Genomic DNA, 26,428 nt, shown 5'->3' with positions numbered 1-26,428 from the left:
GAGCAATTCGCACTGTAAGACATGATGAGTTCTATTCTTTCGTTTTGTTCAGATGCTTCGAGTTAGTTTTGATCTGTTATATGGACATGCTGTTATTTGCGATATGTGGTTTATCCCTAGTTCATATAATATCTGTTTTAGGAATTATTTACATCTATAAAGTGCATAATTTCCTAACAGATCCATGGAAGCAAATTTAAACATATGTCCTAGGAACGGAGTCATTTTAGTGAGATGCATATGTGGCTTGCTAGTTGCAAGTGCCACATTCGATGTCTTCACTTGGGTTCACTTTGAATCTTGTGTGTATTTTGAATAATCTATGGATCAAGTAACCCTACACACATTCCTCAAAGTTTCATGAGTTTTTGAACGGTCAGTGTCATTAGCCACCAAAATCCTAGGCTTGATTGCACTTACAGTCCTCACCTATTAGAACGTGTTTCTTCATGGTGTTCTAGAGGAGGTTTAATTATATGATCAATCACCAGGTTATGAGGATGACAAAATTCATCCCAATTATATTTGTAAGCTTGATCAAGCTCTTTATGGGTTGAAACAGGCAACAGGTGCGTGGTATTCACATTTGAGTGTCAAACTACACAAGCTGGGGCTTCAAGTCGTCCAAGGCAGGCACATCATTGGTCTTTTATAATAAATGATGAGGTGCCATTAATTTTGTGTTGTTTTATGTAGATGATATCATTGTTGCAAGCTCAACACATGAAGCTACTTCGGCTTTGTTGAAGGATTTCAGCAAGAATTTGCTCTCAAAGATTGGAGATGTTCACTAATATTTTTCTCGGAATAGGATTCTTTTAGCTCAAGGGAACACTACTGGAATCAACGAGTTTCCCTACCGTCTATATCTTTCCCTAGAAACATTTAAATAAGGTTTGCCCATTGCTTGCGTGATGCAAATAAGGCATTGCTTCTCTTGGATGCAACCCCAAAAGATAACAGTGACGATACTGCACCATCAATATATTACACAGGAATAATTCCTTACTTGAATTGGAGCAACGGCAACCCAAGATACGACGAAATACTCCTTTTTTTAGTGGTAACGATCTTTAGTTGGTCCGTATGTACTGACACACACACACACTCTCTCTATATATATATATACACAGATGGTGACCAGGCCAGGAGACCAAGGCCAGCGTGCTCATCGACGATGGCGTCTAGCAACAAAAGGCAATCCGACAGCAGCCTGCAGGCTGCCGTGGAAAACGCAGCCGCCGCTCAAACTACACACCCCGCCATGGATCCCGAGCTTCTCATGGCGGCAAACAACGGCGATCACAGGCACTTGCGGCGCCTTATTGGCTGGGAAGATCAAGCTGCATTGGCGGAGAGTCTGAGCCTGGCATCTCCAGCCACCGCCGAAGCCAGCGTCGTCAAAATCGGCCGCCGCGCTACAACGAGCTCCGCGATCCTACAAGGCGTCACCCCGGACGGCGACTCTGCGCTCCACGCAGTAGCAGCCTCCGGGGACGGCGACGGGCACCTGGAGAGCGCCAGGGTGATCCACACCGAGGCCGGGGCCAGGCACCTCCTCCTGGGAGCACGCAAAAGAGCGGGGAGCACGCCGCTGCACCGCGCCGCCAGGGCGGGCAACGTCCAGATGCTCTCCTTCCTCGTCGAGCTGGCCAGAGCGGACGGGGTGGAGGCGATCCTGAGGACACAGAACGGTGTCGGGGAGACGGCGCTGCACGAGGCGATCCGCGGAGATCATGCGGGCGCAGTGGACGTGCTGATGGCGGCGGATCCGCGCCTGGCTTGTCACCATCGTGTCGACACCGCCTCGCCTCTGTTCCTCGCCGTCTCGCTGTGCCGGTACGGCATGGCGCGGAAGCTGTACGAGAGAGATGACCAGCTGTCCTATTCTGGACCTGCTGGACAGAATGCTTTGCATGCTGCGGTTCTTCGGAGTAAAGGTACGTTCCTACGGATCTAAATTCTAAACTGTACTAGTGTATTTTGAGGGACCGAAACTGGCGACCAGAAGGGGGTGAATGGGAGCCGATCAAAATTTCTTTCGAAATCGATCCGTCGGCCTATATCCCAAAAATCACAGCAAGCCCTCAACCTAAGGTATGAGAGAATAGCTAAGGACTAGCTATCTCACAGCAGCACACCCTAGGAAACTTCGCGGAAGCAAAACGGGGAAAACTCCCCAAACAGCAGCACTGCTGAGTCAGACCGGTCTGACCGCTAGCACAGACCGGTCAGACCGGTTGGGCTGGAAATTGAATTTCCAGACCGGTCAGACCGGTTACCAAGACCGGTCAGACCGGTCGCTCCCAGACAGCCCGCAACCAAAGCTTCAAATGGTAAATCTCGAGCAAACAAAGTCAAAATCAACGAAACTTGGAGGATACCTTCACACCTGTCCCGTGAACATATCCCCAAGAGATCTCTCCCAAAAGATTAAAGAATATTGAGAATTCGGGGGAAGATCAAAGTGGATTGGGGTTTTCTCAAAAACACAAAAACTCCAATTCGTGAGAACTCATGATTCCAGGGGGTTTGACACTAGGCTAGATGCATCGGAATCGTCACAAAGAGTTCAACAAACCACGAATTCAAAGGGTTGTCTCCTCCAAACACAAAACACACAAAAAGAGGAGAATTCGAACCCAAAACGCAAGAGAGGAGGGAGAGGACGAGAACTCAGCACACAAAGGTGAATCTCGGAGGAATTCACCTATACAAAGGCTAGAGCCTACCACACCATCATCCACCCTCTAGATTGGAGAGATTAGCTATAGTCTAACCTTTCTTTGCGTTGGAGACCTTGGTCCTAACCTGGAGCAAGGGGAAGGGGAAGGAAAAACCGAAAAGGACTCAAGAGACTTGAAGCCCACGACCTGGAGAAGGGGCGACTTAAATACTCGGCTGCCGCGGCCAGACCGGTCAGACCGGTCCATGGGACCGGTCAGACCGGTCGGGTCTGCAGCAGCCCGCTGTACAGACTAAATCGACGGCGGAGTTTCTTTCTTCGACTCGAAGTCTTTGCTGCGATGCCGCCACGTCGACGAAGTTCCGGTCCGCGGTTTTGGAGGGCCCGCGAAACCCGGGTAGGTGGCCGGTTTTGAGAAAACCGCCAAAACTTCACGTGCGAGAAGATTCCCGCCTCCACGCTGTGGCCCTAGACGTCGTTCCCGCCTCGGCCTTCTGACGGCCCTAGACACCGCCCGACGCCCGTCACCTCCTCGCCTGCGGTGTGGGCCTAGACGCCGTCGACGCCCGTCGCCTCCATCAGTCCCGAGACCAACGCCCGTGCCTCCACGACTTGGCGTCTTCAACCGCCGTCCGCCTGCTTGGTTTTGTGGCACAAACCAAGAAACCCTCCTTCCGTCGCCGCTTGCGCCCTCGATCCAGGAATGGACGCCACAGCTGCCGCCCGGCCCGAGCTCCTCCACGGCAACTCTCTGTCGACACTCGATGCCCGTGTACCTGCAATCCAAAGACCAAGCACACGATCACACCGCACGGTTGACAATTCACTCATCACAGGTAGGATAGAGTACTCTCGTTCCTCAATCTCCCCCTTGATGAGTGCATTGTCAACACACCACCTGAAACCAGAGAAGTGATAAAATAGAAGCAAGATAGTGAAGAACTCAAGCAAGTGACAAAAAGCTCAGAAAGGCAAGACCAGTCACTTACTCAAGCACACATCGATCCCCTAAGACAAGGGCAACGGCTCGACGCAATCGATCAAAAGCCAAAACATGACTCCTCAAAGACAGAGGTAACGCTCGACGCAGTCATGCAAGAAGTAGAGGGAAAACGAGGAAACCAGGAGCCACAACCAAAGCAGAAACTCCCCCTAAAATTCATTTTCCCTTTCACAAGTGCAACTCTCCCAAAATGATGCACTCTCAAAGCTCTGTGCACAACAAGTTTTTCAAAAATCAAACAAGTCTCCCCCTTGTTCGATCACTTCTCCCAAAAATTCTCCCCCTTGTTGTGACATGCACACATCAAGCCTAAACAAACCTAAAGTTCCCCCTGAAGCTGAGACTCCCCCTGAACAGATGCTATGCAATGAATGCAATGCAGGAGGTGTAAGTGAAAGCATTCAGGGATACAAGGATATGAGCAACATCTAGTCACAAGCACGTGTGCATCCATAAACAAGACCTGCATCTAGCTCAACAGAGTATATCAAATCAGTCTAGAGCTAGGCAAGTTCAGTTTAGGACAAATAAAAGCATCACCCATGATCTAGCACTAACAAGTAGGGGAAGGAAAGCAGTGCTAATCAAACTCATACAGGTGAGCCAAACCAGCCAAAGCATGTTGCAAACATTCATTTTTTAATCAAATTATATCAAGCAATTCTTAATGCCAGGGGTTGAAAACTTGTCATGCTTTACTTAGCAACGAGGCCAAGCCTATGCCAAAGACAATCAGAAGCTTAAGACACTCGTTTCAGTCATGCACAGCCTTGCCCGGGTTCTCACAAGTGCAAAGTGAGCCGTCCCGAAAACTTGATCAGTGCGACAAGCAATCCCACCTGGATCTTTTCAATCCATTTCAAGAACAGTTCAAGCAATTTTATCAAATTTAGATCATTTCAAGTATGAATTGCTGAATGAAAGGCTACAATAGCATGAATAAGATAGCAAAGCATATCAACACGCCCTAACATGCTAGTAGCCAAGACAGAGTGATCATGTTTTCAGATTTTCAAATCAAAATAGCTTAACTCAGATGATGTCATATACACAGCGGAGCAAGCTATACATGATCAAATTTATCAACTCACACTAGCAGGCACTAGAAGATCATAGCAATGTATACAAGAATGCTAGTGCAAGTGAGGCAATGCAAAATGCAAACATGTACAATGCAAATGCACAGTGCAACTACCAAACCTAGAAAACAAAGAAAAGAGCAAACAAGACCTACACAGCTAACCAAAGAAAAGTCAGCGATCAAAAGGGGTCCTGCTCTAGCAGTTTTGTGAGGATATCTGCAGTTTGCCTCTCTGAAGGGACATGGATCAGGTCTATGTGTCCGCTCTCATGATTATCTCGCAGGAAATGGAATCTGATATCTATGTGCTTGGTTCTGGAGTGTAGGACAGGGTTCTTTACAATGCTAATGGCTGACATGTTGTCTACAAAAATGGGAACCCTACCGAAACTCAAACCATAATCCTGCAAGGTTTGTTTCATACAAAGTATCTGGGAGCAGCAGCTAGCAGCGGCAACATACTCAGCTTCTGTGGAAGAAAGCGCTACGCTAGCCTGCTTGCGAGAGGACCAAGACACCAAAGATGTACCGAGAAATTGACAAGTGCCGGATGTCGACTTGCGATCCAACCAACACCCACCGAAATCAGCATCAGAAAAGCCCACCAAAACCAGAGAAAAATCCGCAGAGTACCAAAGACCAAATTCAGGGGTGAATTTGAGATACCTGAAGATGCGTTTCACCACTTGCCTGTGGGAGGTGCGCGGAGAAGCCTGGTACCGCGCACAAAGGCCGACGCCGAACTGAATGTCCGGCCGCATCGCCGTCAGGTACAGGAGAGAGCCGATCATCCTCCTGTACTCCTTCTGGTCCACCGCCTCACCGTCCAAGTCCTCATCAAGCGCCGTCGATGTGCTGATTGGAGTCGGCTGAGGATACAAGTCGCTCATGTCGAACTTCCGCAGCAAGTCCCTGGTGTACTTGGCTTAATGGACGAACATGCCCTGGGAAGATTGCTTGATCTGCAGCCCGAGGAAAAACTGCAGCTCACCCATCATGCTCATCTCGAACTCCCTGGACATCTGCTCAGAAAACATGGAGACAAGAGCGTGAGAAGAGCCACCAAAGATAATATCATCCACGTATATCTGAACTAATAGAAAGTCATTGCCAGACCGCATGAGGAACAAAGTTTTATCCACACATCCTATTTTAAAACCCTGAGCCAGCAAAAATGTTTTCAATCTATCATACCAAGCTCTGGGTGCCTGTTTCAAACCATAAAGTGCTTTTTGAAGTTTGTAAACACGGTTTGGAAACTTGGGATTTGGGAAACTAGGGGGTTGTTTCACATAAACCTCTTCTTCAATAAAACCATTTAAGAAGGTAGATTTCACATCCATTTGGAAAACTTTAAAACCCTTGGAACCAGCAAATGCAAGAAAGATTCGAATAGCTTCCAAATGAGCAACAGGGGCAAAAGTCTCCTCAAAATCAATACCCTCTTTTTGTCAAAACCCCTGGGCAACAAGACGAGCCTTGTTTCAAACAACCAAACCATCCTCACCCTGCTTGTTTTTGAAAACCCACTTCATTCCGATGGGATTACAAGCAGGTGGAGGCTCGACCAAAACCCAAACTTGGTTTCTTTCAAAATTTTCAAGTTCCTCATGCATGGCATTGACCCAATTAGAATCAGAAAGAGCGTGTCCGATATCCTTGGGCTCAAAAGAGGCAACAAATGCTGAATGAGCAAAGCCAGCGATACTTGTTACCTTGGGCCTGGTGACTCGCTCGTTGAGATCACCTAGCATCTGTTGAGGTGGATGACGACGCTGAATGTGTCGCGGTGCTTCCCCTGTCGAAGTCGCCTCCTCCTCAATGAAATCTGGTGTCTCCTCTGGAGCAACTGGTGAAGCCTGAGTCACCTGCTCGATCAGCCCCCGTGAAGTAGACGTAGTCGGATCGGGGCCGTCATCATCGTCCGAGCTCGTGGTGGAGGCAACTGGGTCCACAGCACGCGTGGTAGCCTCAGCCTCACCCTCCGCAACTTCTTCCTCCTCATCTTCAAAGATGGAGGTGCCGAGCTCATCATTTCCTGCAACCTCAAAGACAGAAGAATTCCACGGTGCAGTCTCGTCGAAAGTGACTTCACAAGTCTCTCTAACGATGTTAGTATCAACAATCAGCACATGGTACGCTCTAGAATGAGAAGCATAACCGAGAAAATTGCCGCCAGACGAGCGAGACTCAAACTTATCAAGATTTTCATCTTTCAGCACAAAGCACCGACATCCGAAAACTCTAAGATGGTCAACACGGGGCTAGTATCCAAATCGCAACTCATAAGAAGTCTTGTGCATGAAAGCACGCAAGAAAATGCGGTTGGACACATAACAAGCGGTGTTAAACGCCTCAGCCCAGTATTTGCGAGGAGTCCTATGCTCATCGAGCATCGTCCTCGCCATCTCAACCAACGTCCGATTCTTCCGCTCTACAACTCCATTCTGCTGTGGAGTGTAGGGAGAAGAATACTGGTGTTCAAGCCCTTGATCACTGCAAAAGGCGTCAAAACGAGCGTTTTTTAATTCTGTGCCATTATCACTGCGAATCACTCGCATGGCCCAATAGCTCGTTTTTCAACCTCAAGAACAAGTCTCGAACAAACTCGAAAGCCTCATCCTTGGTTCTCATGAAAAAGACCCAAGAATAGCGAGAGAAGTCGTCCACGATCACAAGAACATACCACTTCCCACCATCAGACATCACCCTAGAAGGACCAACTGTGTCCATGTGTAGCAACTCTCTAGGGTGAGCGGTCATCACCTGATTAACAGGCGGATGAAAAGCAGCAATCATCTTCCCGTGGCGACACGGATGGCAAACAAGGTCCTTTTCAAACTTCAATTTGGGCAATCCTTGGATTAGGCCAAGTGAGCTAAGTCTCGACAACAAATTGAAGCTCAAATGTCTAAATCTCCTATGCCACTTCCACAAATCAGAAGGACTAGCCAACAAGCAACGAGAAGGGCCAAGAGGAGTTCCAGAGAAGTCAACCAAGAAAACCCGATCGCGTGGTGTAATCCGGCAAACCAAATCTCCTCTGGAATCCAAAACACGCGAACAACCCTCCTTGAAGCGAACCTCAAACCCCTCATCAAGAAGTTGCGAAACAGAGAGCAAATTGAACCCAAGGTTCGAAACCAAACCAACCTCTCTCAGGGTAAAGCGATCAGAAACTCGAACAGCGCCAAGTCCATGTACCTTTCCTCTTCCATTATCCTCGAACACAATGTACTCCTTTGAGCACATCGGGGTGAGGCTGGAGAACCATTTGTCATTCCCAGTCATATGACGCGAACAACCGGAGTCCATGATCCACCTGTTCTCCAAGCCTCCGACCTGCACATCAGTAGTGAGACAAAGGGTGAGCAAATGTCTCAACACTGGGGTTAGTAAAGTGAGAAGCAAACCAGTGTCGAGCCATTTGCTCTACAGAAGGATTAGCAAAACTAGGCAAAGCGTATCCCCCGTCCCGTCTACCGCGTGACTGACGCAAACCACTGCGAGGAAAGCGTGGTGCCTCAAAACCTCCTCCAAAGCCTCGGTCCCGTGGTCCATAGCCGTACTGAAAATGACCAGGAGCACGACCGGCAAAGTGACCACCCGTTGGAGCACGATAAGCACCACCGTCTCCCTGACCTCCACCTACACGGCGCGCCCTAGCATCTTGCCTACCACCACGCCGAGGAGGACCATGCACCCGAGCAGAGTACATGCCCGCGTTATGTCTCTCCTGCTCACGTCTCACATCTCGCTTCCTTCTAAAGCAAAACTCCTCCAGGTGACCTTCTCTGTCACAGAACTCGCAGTGATACCTCACCTCTCTCTTGGGAGGTGGAGGCCTAGCCTGCGGACGGGGAGGAGCAGCCCTCTTCTTCTGGGCATCCTGGGCTGTGGCAGCAGGGAGCGCATCGAGGGGATTCCTCAGCTCATCGGGCTATGGAACCCAAACCTGCTTCTGTGGAGGTGCTTGTTGTGATTCTTTCAGCACACCATCCACGGGGTCAACAAGCGGAGGCTGCGTGCTCGAACTAGCAGTGTTTCCAGCAGCCTTCCCGATCTTACCATACAACTTGTCATAGTCTGACTTCGTGTATGTGTAACCGACCCCAAACCCATCACCACACTTGAACTGCTTGATCATCATGCCCAACTGCGGCTCACTAGCAGAAACCCAACTAAGAATCTCCCTAAGATAGGTATTCTCATTCTCCAGGTTGGCTTTCTCTACCGCAAGATTATCCAAATCAGAGATTAAACCAGGGCAAACATGACAATCAATAGGTGAGCTAGACTCCACAACTTTAGTCTTCCCCAAAGACTTAATCAAAGCGTTTTTCTCATCTAGCTCCGACCTAAGTGTGGGACAAAGCTTGCAAGCACCAAGCAGAACTGGCCTAGACTTCATCTCCTCTATCTCGCACACAATAGTAGCAAACTTGGACTGCAACGAAGTTAGATCAGACTTAAAGATAGGGTACTCATCACATTCAAGCACATCGCTAACAATAGGAGCATCCTTAACCAGTTCTAGTTCATGCTTGGCCTTAGCGAGCTCATGAGACATGTCAGCAAGCAAAGTCTTAGCAACATCTAAGTTTGCGACGTTCTCATCATGCTTGGCACGGAGAGCAACAAGACCATTCATGTGAGATATGCAGCCAGCGCACTCATCCTCACTAGATTTCTCCCTAGCACAAGCCAGCTCAGCCCTAAGCTTTCTACGCTCTCTAGCTGCTTTCTTAAGCAGCCTTTTTTGGTTGTCGAGAGCAGCGTACAACTCCCTAACCTCTGTATCTAGCAGGTCGATCGTGGAGTTTACCTCTGAATCACTCTCGGATCCAGGAGAAGAGTCGACGTGCGTCGGTGTAGCATGTCCACCTGAAGACGCATGAGCACCATCGGCTTCACCCGCCATGGTGTAGAAGCCCTTGCGCCGACCGGCCGCCAAGCAAAGGCCGATGAAGCCGGTGGCTTCCTTGTCCCGCTTCTTCTTCTTCTTGTCGTCGTCGTCGAAGGTCGGTGAAGAAGAGCGGTCGGTGTCGGAGCTCTTGTCGAGATCACTGAGCTGCGCCAGAAAGGCCTTCTCCCGCTTCTTGGCCTTGTACTGGAAGCGCTTCTTGAGTGACTCCTTGTCGAAGCGTCCTCCCTAGTCACGACTGCGGTGCTTGTGGCGCCGACGCTCCATGTTGGAGCCTCCCTCGTCGCGGTCGCGGTTGCGGTAGTAGTCGAAGTGGTTGTTCTGGCAATCGGCGATGAAGTGGTTCAAATCGCCGCAGTTGTAGCACCCGGGGTTCTTCTTCCTCTGCCTGTTGTGGTAGACACGCTGGAACTTGCTGATGAGGAGGCACAAGTCGTCGTCACCCCAGCGTCTCCAGCTGCTCATCTGTAACAGAAGGCAAAGAGGCAAGAGAAAAGCCAAGAGCAGAGTTAGCGTTAGAGCTCGATCCACCTGGGCCAGTCACAAGAGCAATGCTCTTGGAAGGAGAGACACCATTGAGCTTGGCTCGTGTCTGGTTATCCACCTCTGTGGCCTTGAGCTTGCTGAAAAGCTCATTCACGGTCAGAGTCATATATCCAGCAGACTCAATGATCGTGTTCACCTTGAGATCCCACACAGAGCGGTCAAGTGCGTAGAGCAGCTTGAGGGCCTTCTCATGCTCTGTGTACTCAAGGGCATCAGCAGATCTGTTCGTATTGACTTTGTTCACAATCGATTGAAACCGACTGAACATATCGCCAATGCTCTCTCCCGGTCCCTGTGTGAAGTTCTCGTATTCACGCCGGTGAGTCTCGAACAGTCTGGCCTTCACCTGAGGTGTGCCCTCGTGGTAGTTGTTAAGGCACATCCAAACTTTGTGGGCGTCCTGAAAACCCTGGACGCATGAGAACTCCACACGAGAAACGCCAGTGAACAAGGCATTGACAGCCTTGGCATTAGCCTCGTGCTCGAACACCTGAAGAGGCGTGGTCCGAACGAAAAGCACCTCGTAAGCCTGGTTCTTGGTGATCTCCGAAACCTCGGCTCCCATGCTTTGCAAGAAGGCTCGCATACACACCTTCCAATAAGCATAGTCCTCGCCGGTAAACACAGGGATCTTACCAAGACTCGCCATGGTCGCCAAGTGGTTTTCGAAACGGTTAAGGTACTGAAAACCTCAACCAAGCTCTGATACCAATTGAGGGACCGAAACAGGCGACCAGAGGGGGGGTGAATGGGAGCCGATCAAAATTTCTTTCGAAATCGATCCGTCGGCCTATATCCCAAAAATCACCGCAAGCCCTCAACCTAAGGTATGAGAGAATAGCTAAGGACTAGCTATCTCACAGCAGCACACCCTAGGAAACTTCGCGGAAGCAAAACGGGAAAAACTCCCCAAACAGCAGCACTGCTGAGTCAGACCGGTCTGACCGCTAGCACACAAAGGTGAATCTCAAACGAATTTCATTCATTAATCTCGGAGGAATTCACCTATACAAAGGCTAGAGCCTACCACACCATCATCCACCCTCTAGATTGGAGAGATTAGATATAATCTAACCTTTCTTTGCGTTGGAGACCTTGGCCCTAACCTGGAGCAGGGGGAAGGGGAAGGAAAAACCGAAAAGGACTCAAGAGACTCGAAGCCCACGACCTGGAGAAGGGGCGACTTAAATACTCGGTTGCCGCAGCCAGACCGGTCCATGGGACCAGTCAGACCGGTCGGGTCTGCAGCAGCCCGCTATACAGACTAAATCGACGGCGGAGTTTCTTTCATCGACTCGAAGTCTTTGCTGCGATGCCGCCATGTCGACGAAGTTTCGGTCCGCGGTTTTTGAGGGTCCGCGAAACCAGGGTAGGTGGCCAGTTTTGAGAAAACCGCCAAAACTTCACGCGCGAGAAGATTCCCGCCTCCACACCGTGGCCCTAGACGTCATTCCTGCCTCGGCCTTCTGACGGCCCTAGACGCCGTCGACGCCCGTCGCCTACGTCAGTCCCGAGACCGACGCCCGTGCCTCCACGACTTGGCGTCTTCAACCGCCGTCCGCCTGCTTGGTTTTGTGGCGCAAACCAAGAAACCCGCCTTCCGTCGCTGCTTGCGCCCTCGATCCAGGAATGGACGCCACAGCTACCGCCCGGCCTGAGCTCCTCCACGGCAACTCTCCGTCAACACTCGACGCCCGTGTACCTGCAATCCAAAGACCAAGCGCACGATTACACCGCACGATTGACAATTCACTTATCACAGGCAGGATAGAGTACTCTCGTTCCTCATATTTGCTACTGATCTAATTATAGTGGAGTTTGAGATTTTTTCCCCTTATATGTTATGTACAAAATTATTCTAGATACTCGAATATAAGAGGTAGGTACGTGCTCCCATGGCTTTTTCGAAAAACCTATGCGAATCTTAAAGCAACCCCTACATAATTATTATTTTTTATTTAATTCCTAATCCCTGGGCCCCTCGCTTCGCCTCCTACCAGCTCACCCGCCACTAGCCGGCGTTCTACCAAATGGGCCAGACCTACATCTTACCTGGGCCAGGCCGAGTCAACCAATGCGCTATGACGGAGTAGGTAGATAATGATACATGGGCCGGGCCGGATATGGACCGAAACGAGGCAGATCTCACGAGCCACCTCCGCGGCTGCCAGCTACCATCACCACACCACCGGATCAGGGGCACGCATATGTGTCGCTCGAGCGACCTTTCCAAGTTCCGTCGCCAAAGAGCTTCCTTTTACCACATTCTACCTCTTGGGCTGTTTCTGCTGTTGGGCCAAAGCGTTCCCCTCCATTTGATTGTGACTTTTGAGATGTTTCTGTAGTTGGGTTGACAGAATTAGTGGCTCAGTCCAAAATAAAATGCTCTATACACATAATAAAAAGTTCTATGTATGAAGTAGATTGTTCTGCACATTTAATTAATTGTTCTACATGCGCAATAAATTGGTCTATGCATAATATAAATTGTTCTACGTCAAAGTTAGTGGTTTTACGTGCAAAGAATTGTTCTTTGAGCAATATTAGATGTTCTATGCCCAAAATAAATAGTTCTACATGCATTATAAAATTTTATCCACACACTATACATTGTTCTACATGTTCAATAAGTTCTACATGCGTTATGAATTGTTCTATATGCAATGTTAGTTGTTCTACGTCCAAAACGATAAGTTCTACATGCAAAATAGATTGTTCTACATGCATTATTAAATGTTCTACACACGTTATATATTGTTCTATGTGCTTAATAAATTGCTCTACACGCAATATAATTGTTCTATGTGCATTATGAATTGTTCTAACGTGCATTATAAATTGTTCTATGGGTAATGTTAATTGTTCTACACTAAAAATAAAAAAGGCTACACGAACAATGTTTGTTGTTCTACACCCAAAATAAAAGCTGTACATGCACAAAATGACTATCTATATGCAATATGAATTGTTCTACAAGCAATGTTGGTTGTTTTGTGCAAAAAAAAAATATAAAGTTCGACACGTAAAATGAAAAATTCAATACACAAAGAGATTTTTATGCACTAAATGAAATGCTCTACGTGCATTATAAAATGATATGCATGCTAGGTAATAGGATTACATAAGAGAATAAAAAACAACTAAGAATTGAAATTAAAGTAGAAGAACACAAATTGTTATAGAGATAGAAACTTCTTTTAAACATATGACAACTTTTTCTGAGTGGCATGAATTTCAAAATAGTTTCCAACAAATTATAAGTTCTAACATTACATCGTTAATAAACATATCAAAAACTTCATTATCTAATAAATCTATAGATCTTTGTTTCAAACTAACAAAAGTTTTACATATTTAATAGAAAATAATACATTATTTACAATATGAAAGTTCAAACGTTGGGAATTTTAATTGAAAACAGAAAAACAAAATGAGAGAAAAGAGAAAGGAAATAGAAGAACATGGATTGTAATATATAATATTTCAAAAAACATTTTTTAAATTAGAATTTTTCTTACAAAATCATATAGAATAAATAATTATACACTTGGAACACTATCTGATAGAACAAATATTTATACACCTAAAGCAAATTATATGAACTATGAAACATAAAATTATACATCTCAAATAATTTATACACATTAATGAAATGAAAAATATTTAGGTGGCATATACTATATCATATTGTAAGGAATCTGGGGTATGGCGACCCAAGAGGGGGAGGGGATGAATTGGGTCAATAATCGCTTTCTAACCCTATGGCTCAAACTAGTGCCCAAGATAAACCTAATTCGTCCTACTCATGCTAGTTGACACTAGGGTTCATCTATCGCAATCTTTACTCTACCTGCAATCAAAACAAACACAAACAAGAGTAAAAGCCGAAATGTAAATGCGGTAAGTAAAGGAGAGGGACAAAGGGAAGCAAACTCCTGAGAGACAAGCGATTTAATGTGGTTCGGTTAGGCCAACAAAACCTTCCCTACGTCCAGGGTAGCAAGTCACCAAGACAAGCCTAAAACACCGAGTCTCTTCCAATCACCGTCTTGCCCACGCCACCAAGGCTCCCGGTAAGTAAAGGCTAAATGCCACCAAGTCACCATGAGCTTGGTCACCGCTACCGTCTTTTTCGATCACCACGGCTCAACCCTTTATTCCTCGGAGCTTCGTCACCAAGAAGGGGTCTCCTTGTCCCCGCACAATGTGTCGCGCCTCTCCACACCAAGTCGGAGGGTCCGACGATGAGTACAGCTTGCTTGCCGCAGCAAGACTTCATCCTTGGCCAGTTCTCTCAAGAACTAAGTGTAACACCCGGTTTACAAAAGGACATAAACAGAGCAATCATATACGTGCCAGGATCAAGTCACACGTATATACAACAAAATGAATAGTATATCATAGCACATATCACGTAAAAGATATAATAAAGCGAGTACGAATATTATTTATTACTATAAAGATAAAAGTCTGGTACAGAGTATGCAGAAGCGTAATACATAAACGATAACTCTCGTCGGAAGCTGAGCAGGGCGCCACAGGGACGTCGACTGGGAGACGAACGCCTAGAAGTCCTCATAGTCCTGGTAGCGCTCAGTGAACTCCCTCGCGTTGGCAGGAACTGAGCAGCAGTAGAGTGTCCCAAGAGGAAAAAGAGTAGAGTAGGCAAGAGTGAGTACACAACTTGTACTCAACAAGTATAACGCAAACTATGAGGCTCTAAGGTTGGCTGACTCAACTGCATTATCTTTTAAGTCTTTTCAAAATTTTATTAAAGCTATTTACTACAAGTTGATGAATTACCATACCCCAGTTACATAGTGATTAATCAAAATTAACCATGAACTACTGAGAACCAAACCGAAACCACCAAGGTAACCCCACTAATCAAAAGGAGGATCCGGGCCGCTCATGACCGTGAGCACGGCTAGTATACCAGTTTTACACTCTGCAGAGGTTGCACATCTTTACCCACAAGTCGTGAGCTACGCTAGTTGTTCATCACACTTCCTTAGGTGAGATGACTAGCAAACTCACTACGAGGCTGTTACAAAGGACCACGTTGGTAAGGGGTAACCGCTAAGGATTCAGGCTCCACAACGATGGAGCCCACCTCGAGGGAGTACAAGATAACACAGACCAAGCCTCATAGCACAGGGACCATTGAAGGTCACCACCCCTCCTGCCCCGTCGGTAAGTTACTCCCGAACCAAAATGACCTAATTAGTAAGCCAAGACCGTCCCATTCCAGTCTTGTGGTTGCGTGGTTGTCCCAGGTTGTCACTCTAATGATGTACGGTCCTTATGGAGAGTAGCTAGCACAAAACACAGTGCGAGCCCCATAAACCAAGTTTCTAGAAAAACTAATTTTAACGAGACGTCAGCCACTCAAACGGGCCACTCCCAGAATTAAGTTGCATATACCATTAATCAAATTAATTAAAAGGGACCAAGTGTGTTATAGCGCAGCAACCTAGCACAACTAACCAAAATGCAACCCAAGGGATATATAAAGGATATAAAGTGGCTAGGAAATCCTTATAGGCATACAGTATTAAAATGCAGTATGAAAGTGTATTTAAAAGTGATAGGTTGTTCATGTTATACTTTCCTTCCTCAAACTGTTCCTGCTGCTGCTCAAACTGATCTGAAGATGGATGCTGCTCCGGGTACTAGTACTGGGGCTCCTCAGATGGATCAACGTCTACTCACGAACACATGGCCAAAAATAATACACAACATAAACATACATGCAAACAATGGCATATACTAAGAAACAGCACAACAATACAAAAAAACAACAAACAAAACTAGGCTAGAACTGTTCTATGCATTACAACAATCGCGTGGACATAAAGAACACCTAAAACGGAGCTAAAACGCGAAAACTAGAGCAAAAACAAGGTCCAGGGGCTTAACTGTAAGAAAAACAGAGTTTCTGGGGGGTTTCTGCAAAAACCAGGGACCTATACATAAAAACTGAAAAGATCCAGGGGCTAACACATGAAAAAGCCAGGGGTGGATGGCGGGTTCAAATCTGGGAAAACTCAGGGGCTAAAGCGCTAAAAACTGGACCTAACTTTAATTATTTCTGAACTGTCTAGGACCGCGGGTTGACATTGCAAAAGCCCGAGGGCTCTTTAGCAAATTTTCCAGGCCGAACAGGTACTAAGGACGGTGGCCGTCGGATCTAGATCTAACGATTAAGGACGAAAGGGTACGCGACTTCTAATCCTGGGCGCAGATCTCGGATCGAACGACGCAGGCGTTTTGGGGGCGTGGGCGGCGGCGGGAGCACTGGCGCGTGGCGGCGCATGACGGCGGGGTCACCGGAGTTCGATGATTCGGGTGCTACCGAGGGTCTTTTGGCCTGCGATCTGGTCTAGAAGAACAAGCGTGACACGCGTAACTTATTGGAGCACGCAGGATGGCGGGTCTATGTTCAGACGTGGCTCGCCGTGGCGAGAGGCGGCCCTGGGTCGCCGGCGAGCCGCATTCTCCCGGTCCCGTTCTGGGTTGGTTCTTGCTACTAGGAGTGTCAACGGGGTATGGGTGATCTACTCCAGCGCCTAGCATTGGTGTTCATCCAGCAGGGCGGGCTCTGATCATGGCGCGGCGGCGGCGCAGCGCCGGCGGCCGGTGATCGGCCACCTAGGGTGCGCTATGGCCTACATCATCTAGCGCAAAAGAATCAGGAGGCTGGGGCGGTGTTCACCGAGCTTGGAATTGGATGGAGACGTAGCGCAGCAGCGCCGGCGTCGAGATCCGGTGGAAACAGCACGGCAGAGCTCGGGCCCGATTCTGGCGAGGCAGGGTTCTAGGGCCGGTGCAGAGGGCTCGGGAAGCCTCCTGGATGCACGGCAGAGTTTCTGCGGTGGATTGCAGGGGATGGGATGCGGTGGTGCGGCGTGGCCACGGCGGAGCAACGGCTCTGCGTGGTGTAGCACAGCGAGATGCATGGGGCGGGGGCTCCTGGGCGGCGCTGGAGGGCTAAGATGCGTGCGCAGAGGGTGCGGGTGATGTTTAAAGGGAGAGCGCCGAAGATCTCGGCGTGCGCGCAATGGGAGGCCATCACGGAGATCTCGGCGGCGGGCTCGGGTGCGGCAGGTGCGAGGAAACCGGATCACGCAACGATTCGGCGCGATACCGGACTCGGGGTGCGACTTCTAGAAGGAAAAGAGGTGCGGTGGCGCTGACCAGTGGGTCGGCAGGAGCCAGGCGGTCCACGGCGCACCGAGAGGGGAGCTCGGACGTGGAGGTCCAGCGAGCAGGGGCGCGGTGCGAGGAGGAAGATAGGAAAGGGGGTCTGACCGGCGGGGTCTTGGTGTCAGTGAGAGAGGGGGAGCTGACAGTGCGCCTGAGTTGAAAGAGAGGGCGCTGTTGTCCACGGCGGGTCGCGCCGACAAACGGGCCCAGCTGAGCGTGCGGGGTAGCGCTGGGTTCCTTGGCGGTCACTGACGGGTGGGCCGCCAGGGTCGAGTGCGGGGCGTCACGCGCCGAGTCTGAGCGGTGGGTCACACGGGAAGGGAAGGGGGCGCTCTGGGCTGACTGGCGCGGGAGAGAGCGAGCTGGCGAGCAGCGCTGGACGTGGGCCGCGTGCGCGGGAGGGAGCTGGGCCGGCCAAAAGGGAAGGGAGGAGGGCGCGCGCTGGGCTGAGCGCCAACGGGCCGTCCACGGATCGGGCTGAGAAAAAGGGAGGGGAGAGGAGCAGGCCGCAGGAAGAGGGAGTGTGGGCTGGGCTGAAGCGCGGGTTGGGCTGGGAAATTGAGTTTTGGGCTGGGTTGGGTTTGGTTTCTTCTAATCTTTTCTCCTTTTTCTCTTTTTCTTTTCCAAACTACACCCAAATCTAATTGAATTCAAACTAAATTTTGAATTCAAACCCTATCCACTCAACCAATTAAAACTTATGCACTAGCATGAATGCACAAACAAGTTAAACCAAAGATAAATTTTAATTACTTTATGAAGCAAAAATAAATTATAAATGCAAGGCTAAGCCAATTAAATCCTAGAAAAGTAAATAAAGCCAATTAAATTTATTATTAAATGCTGAAATTTAAATTATGGTGTTACACTAAGCCCTAAGCACGCTCGCAAGCACACTCACTAAGCTATCCTAAGCTTTGATGTGGCTCTATACACTAATATGAGGGTTGGAGTAGATCTTCAATTGGGCAGCACCTCCGGGTCCTGGGACTCCAATTCTACTTAGCAACACCCATTGGGGGGGGTACATATAGGATCCACCATCGTAGAGAGCCGTTGGGAAAATATACCCAGAAAAAGCAGCATCCATCGGTTGAACCGGTGCTTGCTTTTTACTACACGTCGGTTGAACCTGTGTCTCTTATAGTTTGAACTGAGAACCTAGCCATTACATATACCGACGTGTACACCGGTTGAACCGGTGAGAACAAACCCCCTAGGCTTTAGCAGCTCGTGCACTGTATACTTCAACCGGTGTGCATAATATTGATCGGCGGTTTAACCGGGGTTGGTACTTGATAAATGGACCGATGTTAAAGGTTGGCTGGACGTCGGTAAAACCGTTGAGAACATATTTAACGCCAGTCTCCTAAGTTCTTAGTGATGGACCGGTGAGGTTAATTTGTATAGCACCGGTTGAACCGGTGTTAAGAGTTTTACTGCTCTTAAGAACTTAGGTCTTGTTCTTGGTCTCGAACTTCGTCGTTTCTTTGAGCTAATATTCTTTTCATCCCTTGGACCTATAAATCTGAGAATTATACATCTAAATAGATAACATTAGTCCAAGTCTTGGTTGTCACTCAATCACCAAAATAAAAAATGTGAATACATGACATGAGAGGCCATTTTCGCTACACATATACAATAAAATATATACATCACAAATTGCGTTAACTCATAGAACAAAAAATTGAACAACAAGAACAAACTACACCAACTTTTAGAACAAACATTGTACACCTAGAAACAATTATATGAACTTAAAAAATACAACCAAACAATTACAAAAATATATTATTTATAAAAATAAGGTTTACATATTTAGAACAGCTATAGACATAAAAATATTATAATCCATAAAGTAGTATTATAAGTTTCAAAACACATAAAAATAAATATGAAATAAAGGAATAGAAGGAAAAAGGAAAGGATTGAAAGAGAGAATGAAATAAAAATAAAACACACAGAGAAATAAGAGAAAAAAATAAGGAAATGGTAGGTGAAAGTGAAAAAAAAACAATAGGAAAAAAGAAAGAGAGAAATTGTAGAAAGAAGAAGGGAGCAAGGAAACCGAACGAAAGGAAAATTAGAAAAAAGACAAAGAAATGCTTGGAAGCAGAATGGTAAAAATGGGCCGAAAGAGCACCTGTTGGGCCAAGAAACAAAAAACGGAGACGTGCGCTCCCTCAGCGACGGAAGCGTTACGAAAACTTTATCCGTGACGGGGTTGCACGGAAGCGCGACTGCTTGACAGCTGCCGCCCGGCCCATTAAACGCGCGACCCCGCCTCTTCCTCCTCGCAACCACGCTCTCCCTCGCTCGCTCGCTCTTCTCGCCCGCTGCCGCCACCGCTGCAAGCCGCAAGCTGGAGGCGGGTTCGGGGTGGGGATTGTGGGGGGATCTGTGCCCGGCGGCCATATAGGGGGTTTCGAGGGAGGCCGCCGGAGCTGGGCAGCGGAGGACGGCGGTGGAGGCGGGGGAGACAGGGAGGCCCATTCGCGGCGGCGGAGGCGGCTCGAGCCGCCGAAGCCGGGGGAGGAGGAGGCGGCAGGGGCGAGGGGACACGCGTTAGTGGCGGCGGCGGGAGGGATCGCGCGACCAGGTCGCGCATTAGCGCCCTCCAAGCGTTACTTGTCATCTCAGCGACAAATATCTTCCTCGCCGGATCAGAGGCAACATGAGCCATCCATAAGAGCGGTGGATCCCACGAGTAGAGATGGCAAGTGGCCGGGGCGGCGGCGATGACAGCGTCCAAGGGGCGCTGGCCCGCCGCTCCTCCCAGCCGCTCTTCAGCCCCTAACTCCACTGCATCGTCAAGGTCCGTGCTGGCCGCCTCGCTCCCGCTTCCCTCCTCTGCCCCTGCCGCCTGCTAATCTAACGTCTCGAGCGGCGGGTGAGCCAGGGGATTTTGCTGCAATCCGAGGAACATCACACTTTTCTTAGCATTACATATTAGCTAGCTTGGACATGAGCGTATATAAGTTCTACCAATCATATATTAATACATAACAATGATAGTGTTAGGAAATAAGCATGCAGAAGCGTATTCTGGATCTAACCAAGACGAACATGCACGATCACAAACGACACCGGAGGCACGATGTTTGTTAACGAGGTTCAGCCGAAGCCTACATCCCCGGTGCATGACTATGGGCGCTCCTCCCCATCACCATGGCTATGCCGGCACCTAGGCACACCGCGGCAACGCCGCATGCCCACGCCAAGCCATCTAGTCATCTTGTAGTTACAGCAGGGGTTGGCCTCATATTTATGGTCCCCTAGGATAGAGTTAGACTAGGACTCTACCTATCCCCTAATACAGCTCAAAGTCCAGTCGTAACCTAACCGTACACATATTCGATACATATCTAACAAACTCCACTTTGGCGAATATGCCCGCCACCTTGAAATCGTCCATGCGCGAACCTCCGTGCACCGACTTGAGTCTTCTCCTTTCACTGCTTGCGTCACACAGCCCACGAGCATGTGCGTGACCCGTCACCTTCAGAACACACTGCTTTCACAATTTCATTCTCATGAATCCACCTTCAATGGTGTACTTTGCAGCTTCTCCCTGGCGTAACCTTCTCTCTTCCTATCAAAACAGTCGTGCCTCCCTTCATGATCTTCATGGTTATTCCTATCCGACTCACCTCAGAACACTAACATCATCATCTGGCGCACCAAGCAAAATTAGATTCTTCTCAAGCTCCACCTCATGCTTCACAACCTGAAGTATCCGCTCAACTCCTTCCTGCATCTTGATCTTGACATCACCTACTTCAATAACACGATGAATCATGTTATCACCAAATAGTCCGAACCAAAATCACCAGCCCAGTCCGAAGTGAGCAAATTCCTTCCGTGTCACATTAAAAATAGCTTATTGAATCAACTATTCCTGCTTCAACCGACTGTTTTCCGACACTGAGAAAACACCACCGCTGCTGCCCGAGTCAACCTTTAGAAATTGTCACAGTCATCGACTTCAACCGCCGACCTCGTACCAGCCAAACTGCATGTTGCCATAGCTTAACTGTCGGAAAAATCTGTGTCTCCATCCCACTTGCAACCTCGCCTGGACGCCTCTGCAGCACACACTTCACCATAGCACACGCTGCCTGTACTATACTCCACCGTATGTCACTGCACCTGGCATCCCTCGCAAGCCCTTGTTGACCATCCCATTGCTCGCACACGATGAAGTCAATCCACTTGATCGTCGCCCATCGTTCGCCATAACCGTTACAAGTTGCCTCCCGAACAGATGATTACTAGAAATCACGCTTGAACGCCGTCCTTCAAAACCTGCATGACCGCCCTGTTCTGAACATTGCATTCCTCCATGTCTTTCCTCTAGACTTCCGCTTTGACTTGATCTTTTCCTTTGGCTTGATTACCTCTGGCTTTGTACTCCCTTAAACACCTTCTCCCACCTAGAATCCTGAACAGTACTGAGAAGAACAAGAAACTACTACCTCTGTCCCCAAAAGCAAATCGCCCATTTTGAATTCCGTGCACGTTCCGGCACTCGTTTTATTCAAAAATTTAATTCAAAGATTAAAAAAATTAATTATATAAAAGTACTTAAGGTTACAGATGTAATCATAAAAAAATTAATGATATTTATAAAATTTTTTTGAAAAATACGAAAGATTGAAAGTACTACACTGAAATCAAGAATGACTTGTAATTTGGGACCGAGGGAGTAGATCGGACTTCCTCCGTTTTGCGCTCCTGCAGGCTTCCCATGTTGACTAGCGGGCCCGCCCAAGCCTGTCCACCAGACTTCTGTGCCCGTGAGACTCCTGGAGACCTCCCTGCCGAACGCCCTATCTGCCCGTGCTGCCCCCTGAAGCTATCTCCACCCCATCCCCTCTAAATTTCAACTCTAAAAGGAATATTCTTGCCTAGTCATCGAGATTTTTCCCTCCATACCAACTTCTCCCGCACTCCATCAACTCTACATTTCTACTCCATACCCCACTACTCAATATTCTATACATTTGTATCAACCACCCCACCTCTCCGTCCAGGTGCGCGTGCGGCATGGCACCATTCGCAGGGCCCACGCCAGGGCAGTGGAGGTGTCTTTCTCTCACTCCAAGCGTGGAGGTGTCCATTCTCTCTCCCCACCATGGAGTTCATCGTAGAGGTGTGGGCTGCAGCGTTTTCCACTCCAAATAACAGCTCTAAACGGGTGGGGGAGTGGTGGAGGTGTGGGGTGCGGATAGTCTGAGCACCCGAGGTCCGCGGAAGCCTGGAGGCACTGCCTGCCCACCTACTCATGCCCTGTGGGTCCCACGCCTGGACAACCGATGTCAGATGCCGCTCGACCGCCCTGGAGTCAGATCAGATTCTTGATCTGCCGCGTACTCCGGTATCCTCGTTCATGTTTTCCCGCTGGGCCAAAACCAATTTCGTAATCCTTCGCCAAACTTTACGTAAATCCTAAAGGTGAATCCATGTCACACCCTAGCCTGGCATCCATGTCACAACCTCTACTCGACGTGTCATGATGTCTACCCCTATGTAACATCCGGTCACATCGCTGCTCCTACCACTCCAATCTCTCCGACCTTCTCCCACGTCTAGACCGTCGGTCTGATTGCGAGCACCGAGGTCGTCGCCTATAACGATCTCGCTGGGCACCTTGTCAGCCTGATTATCATGTCTGATCAATCCTTGCCAACTGCAGCCCATCGAACGGTTCAAGCCACCCGCCTAATGTGTCCGACTTCACCGATCGAATCGTCGATCGCCGCCATGCTCCACCTTGCACTAAATCCAGTAGTCTTTCTGGCGCCCTTCGAGCATGATCCTTGTGCTTCCACCGTGATCACCCGCAATAATCTCCAAGATCCAATTCAATCATAGCTCTGGTACCACTTGTTAGGAAACAAGCATGCGAAAGTGTATTTTGGATCTACCCGAGACGAATATGGACGATCACAGACGACACCGAAGGCACGATGTTTGTTAACGAGGTTCAGCCGAAACCTACATCCCCGGGGCATGACTATGGGTGCTCCTCCCCATCACCATGGCTATGCCGGCACCCGGGCACACCATGGCAACGCCGCACGCCCACGCCAAGCCATCTAGTCGTCTTTCGGTTACAGCAGGGGTTGGCCTCATATTTATAGCCCCCTAGGATAGAGTTAGATTAGGACTCCACCTATCCCCTATTACAACTCAAAGTCCAGTCATAACCTAACCGTACACATATTCAACACATATCTAACAGATAGGTTCATACATAAGCATATCAAAAAGGTACAGGCATACCAACGCCCCTATCCCAGCATTTGATACAATATACTTTGGTTAGTTCAAATGCTTAAATTTTAGTCATCCCTTATTTCTTTCTATATTTTGTGAGATTTTTGCTATACATTTCCAAGCTAAAATGTAGGAGTATTAGTTTTATACTACCGATATACGATGTGAAGTTTCACCCAATATATGGTCCTGACTCCTGAGTTTGTATGTAATGAATATCAAATTCTCTTAATCTGATCTAGTATTTATGATAAGTCTACATCCGTCCCAGATCCATCCTTGGTTACGCATGATCTGGCGGGTAAATATCCCACCATGTTTCACCAAATACAAACATTATCCATATTAATAGTAGAAATCAGTTTCACCAGCAATTGCACAATAATGGAAATCTCTCTTACCGTACATATCCATCGAACGATTGTAACTTTATACTTGCATTTTCTCCACTAGGTTGGGACAAAAGGCTATGTTGTTGCTGTTTTTGTATATTCTCAATAGTATTATTTAACACAGACATGGCCGAACTTGCAGAGATGGTGGAATTATTAATAGGATGGAACACGCAGCTTATTAAACAAAGAGATCAATATGGAAACACTCCTCTACATTTTGCGCTATCAGTTTTGGAAAGTCACCCACATGGAATGCTTCCCATATATGCTGTGCCAGTTATGAAAGGAAAAGGTATTACAACATTTTTGAATATAGAAGAACCGCCGTTGGAGGTCACCAGGCTACTATTAGAAGCAGATGCACGTTCAGCATATGAACCAGATAAAAAAGGGTCATTCCCCATACATATCGCTGCATCGTCAAATAGACTTTCAGCCATTATTATTTTAGTCACAAGGTATCCCGGTTGTGCCAGTTTGCGCGACGCTGATGGAAGAACTTTTCTTCATATTGCCGTCAAGAAGAAGAGATTTGATATAGTTCTGTACGCCTGCCAGACACCTATGTTTTCATCAATTTTGAACGCACAAGACAACGAAGGCAACTCTGCTCTACACCTAGCTGTGGAGACCGGGAATTTGTGGATTTTTGCCTGTCTGTTTGTGAACAAACACGTAAATTTAAATTTACTAAACAACAAGCAGCATACTCCGCGGGAAATTTCAATGAGCTCTATTCCAACAGGGCTATACTGTTTTCTGGTAATATTTCCTCCTTTCTGTTCTAACATATTTCATAAACTTTGAGCAAAAAAAGGAAAAGTAATATTGCTTTATCCTGTTTGTAGAATTCACGAATTCTAATACAAGAAGCACTAATGTCAGCCAATGCTACTTGTGATATTTGTCGCCGGGATGACAATGTGGAAGAAGAACATAATCCAGAATTACAAGCAGCAAATGACGAAAAAGGATCTAAAGTAGTATCAGATTCAACCCAATTTCTTAGCTTTGGCATAGTGCTTGTTATAACGATGGCATTTGGTGCTACTTTTGCCTTGCCCGGGGGTTACAAAGCTGATGAAGGAACACCGGCTCTTGCTCGCACAAAACAGTTTCAAGGCTTCTTGATGGCAAATGCTTTAGCATTTTTGTGCTCAACATTAGCCATCATAAGTCTTTTCGTTCGCTGGAACACCTACAGTTGAGTTGCAGATGCGCTACACACAGTATAATTTATCCATATTTTTAGCTTTGAATGCAGTAGGATCCTTGGCCACGGCTTTCATGATTGCTCTATATGTCATGGTTACACCAGTTGCTGCTATAACTTGGATTGCAATCTTTGTGGTGGTTGTTTCAACAACAATCCTCTATTCTCCCACACTAGTTGAGAAACTTTCTATACTTTTATTAGGGTTATGTGTTAGAATAGGAATGCTGCCAGTACTAAGATCTAGTATCTCTAAATTAATATTATTTACTTGTTGGCCACTCGTAGTAATCATAGTCTGGCAAGAATATGCATGGCGACACCTGTGATTTAAGCAAAAAGCATCAGAGTGATATTATGAAATGGACATGTTTCTTGCCAATTTGTTTTAAAGTTTCTGTGTGACAACTGTTGTAATTGTAACAATGTAAATATCTTTTAACATATTACCTATTATTTATTTGGTTGATATCCTTGCAGAAAAAGAAAGACTACTCTGCCCAGATCCATATCATTATAAATTGATAAATTACTTTGTTCGAGCAAAATGGAAAAAAGAACAAAATCTATTTTTCTCTTTGGTTTATGTTGTGAGAAACATGACCCTTAGAGGTAATGGTTTCGGTGATTAATGACAACCCTAATTGTGTTACTAATGAGTTCATGACATGAAGGATACATTTATTATGAACGTGCTCATTGGTTGACCAAAGGAGGCCCCTCAACTTCGATTTCGTAAAGGATGGCTATGGATTGGATCATCTAGCGAGAAGATCAAGGATTGTTAGCTCTAAGTGTTGCAAAGTCAAAAGAAGGACACTTAGAGTTTGCTTTGCTAGTTTCTAGATAATCCATACTATCAAGGGGGATCGAGGTAAGTAGCTTGATAGACCTTTCCCAAAGTTATACTCAATTTCGAGTGCATCTTGGTCCTAAAGCTCAAACACTTAAAATGTGCTAAAACACGCTCACCTTTTCTCAAACAAACCAAAGAAACTCCCTTGTTTTCATTCCAAATCAATACGGTTAAAAAACAATGCAAACCAAGGTTTTAGTGTGCATCGGACCGTCCGATGCACCATCGGACCAGTT

At 47.4% G+C, this 26,428-nt stretch overlaps 1 pseudogene; it reads left to right on the top strand.

Moving 5' to 3' along the window:
• Positions 1 to 1,177: 1,177 nt before the first annotated feature.
• On the top strand, positions 1,178 to 25,730 carry LOC120680888 (annotated as a pseudogene).
• Positions 25,731 to 26,428: the final 698 nt, after the last annotated feature.

This window comes from Panicum virgatum, chromosome 7N (genome assembly GCF_016808335.1).
Source record: "Panicum virgatum strain AP13 chromosome 7N, P.virgatum_v5, whole genome shotgun sequence".
Lineage (NCBI taxonomy): Eukaryota > Viridiplantae > Streptophyta > Magnoliopsida > Poales > Poaceae > Panicum > Panicum virgatum.
The sequence above is the reverse complement of the archived record's forward strand: the minus strand, read 5'-3'. Positions and strand labels throughout refer to the sequence as shown.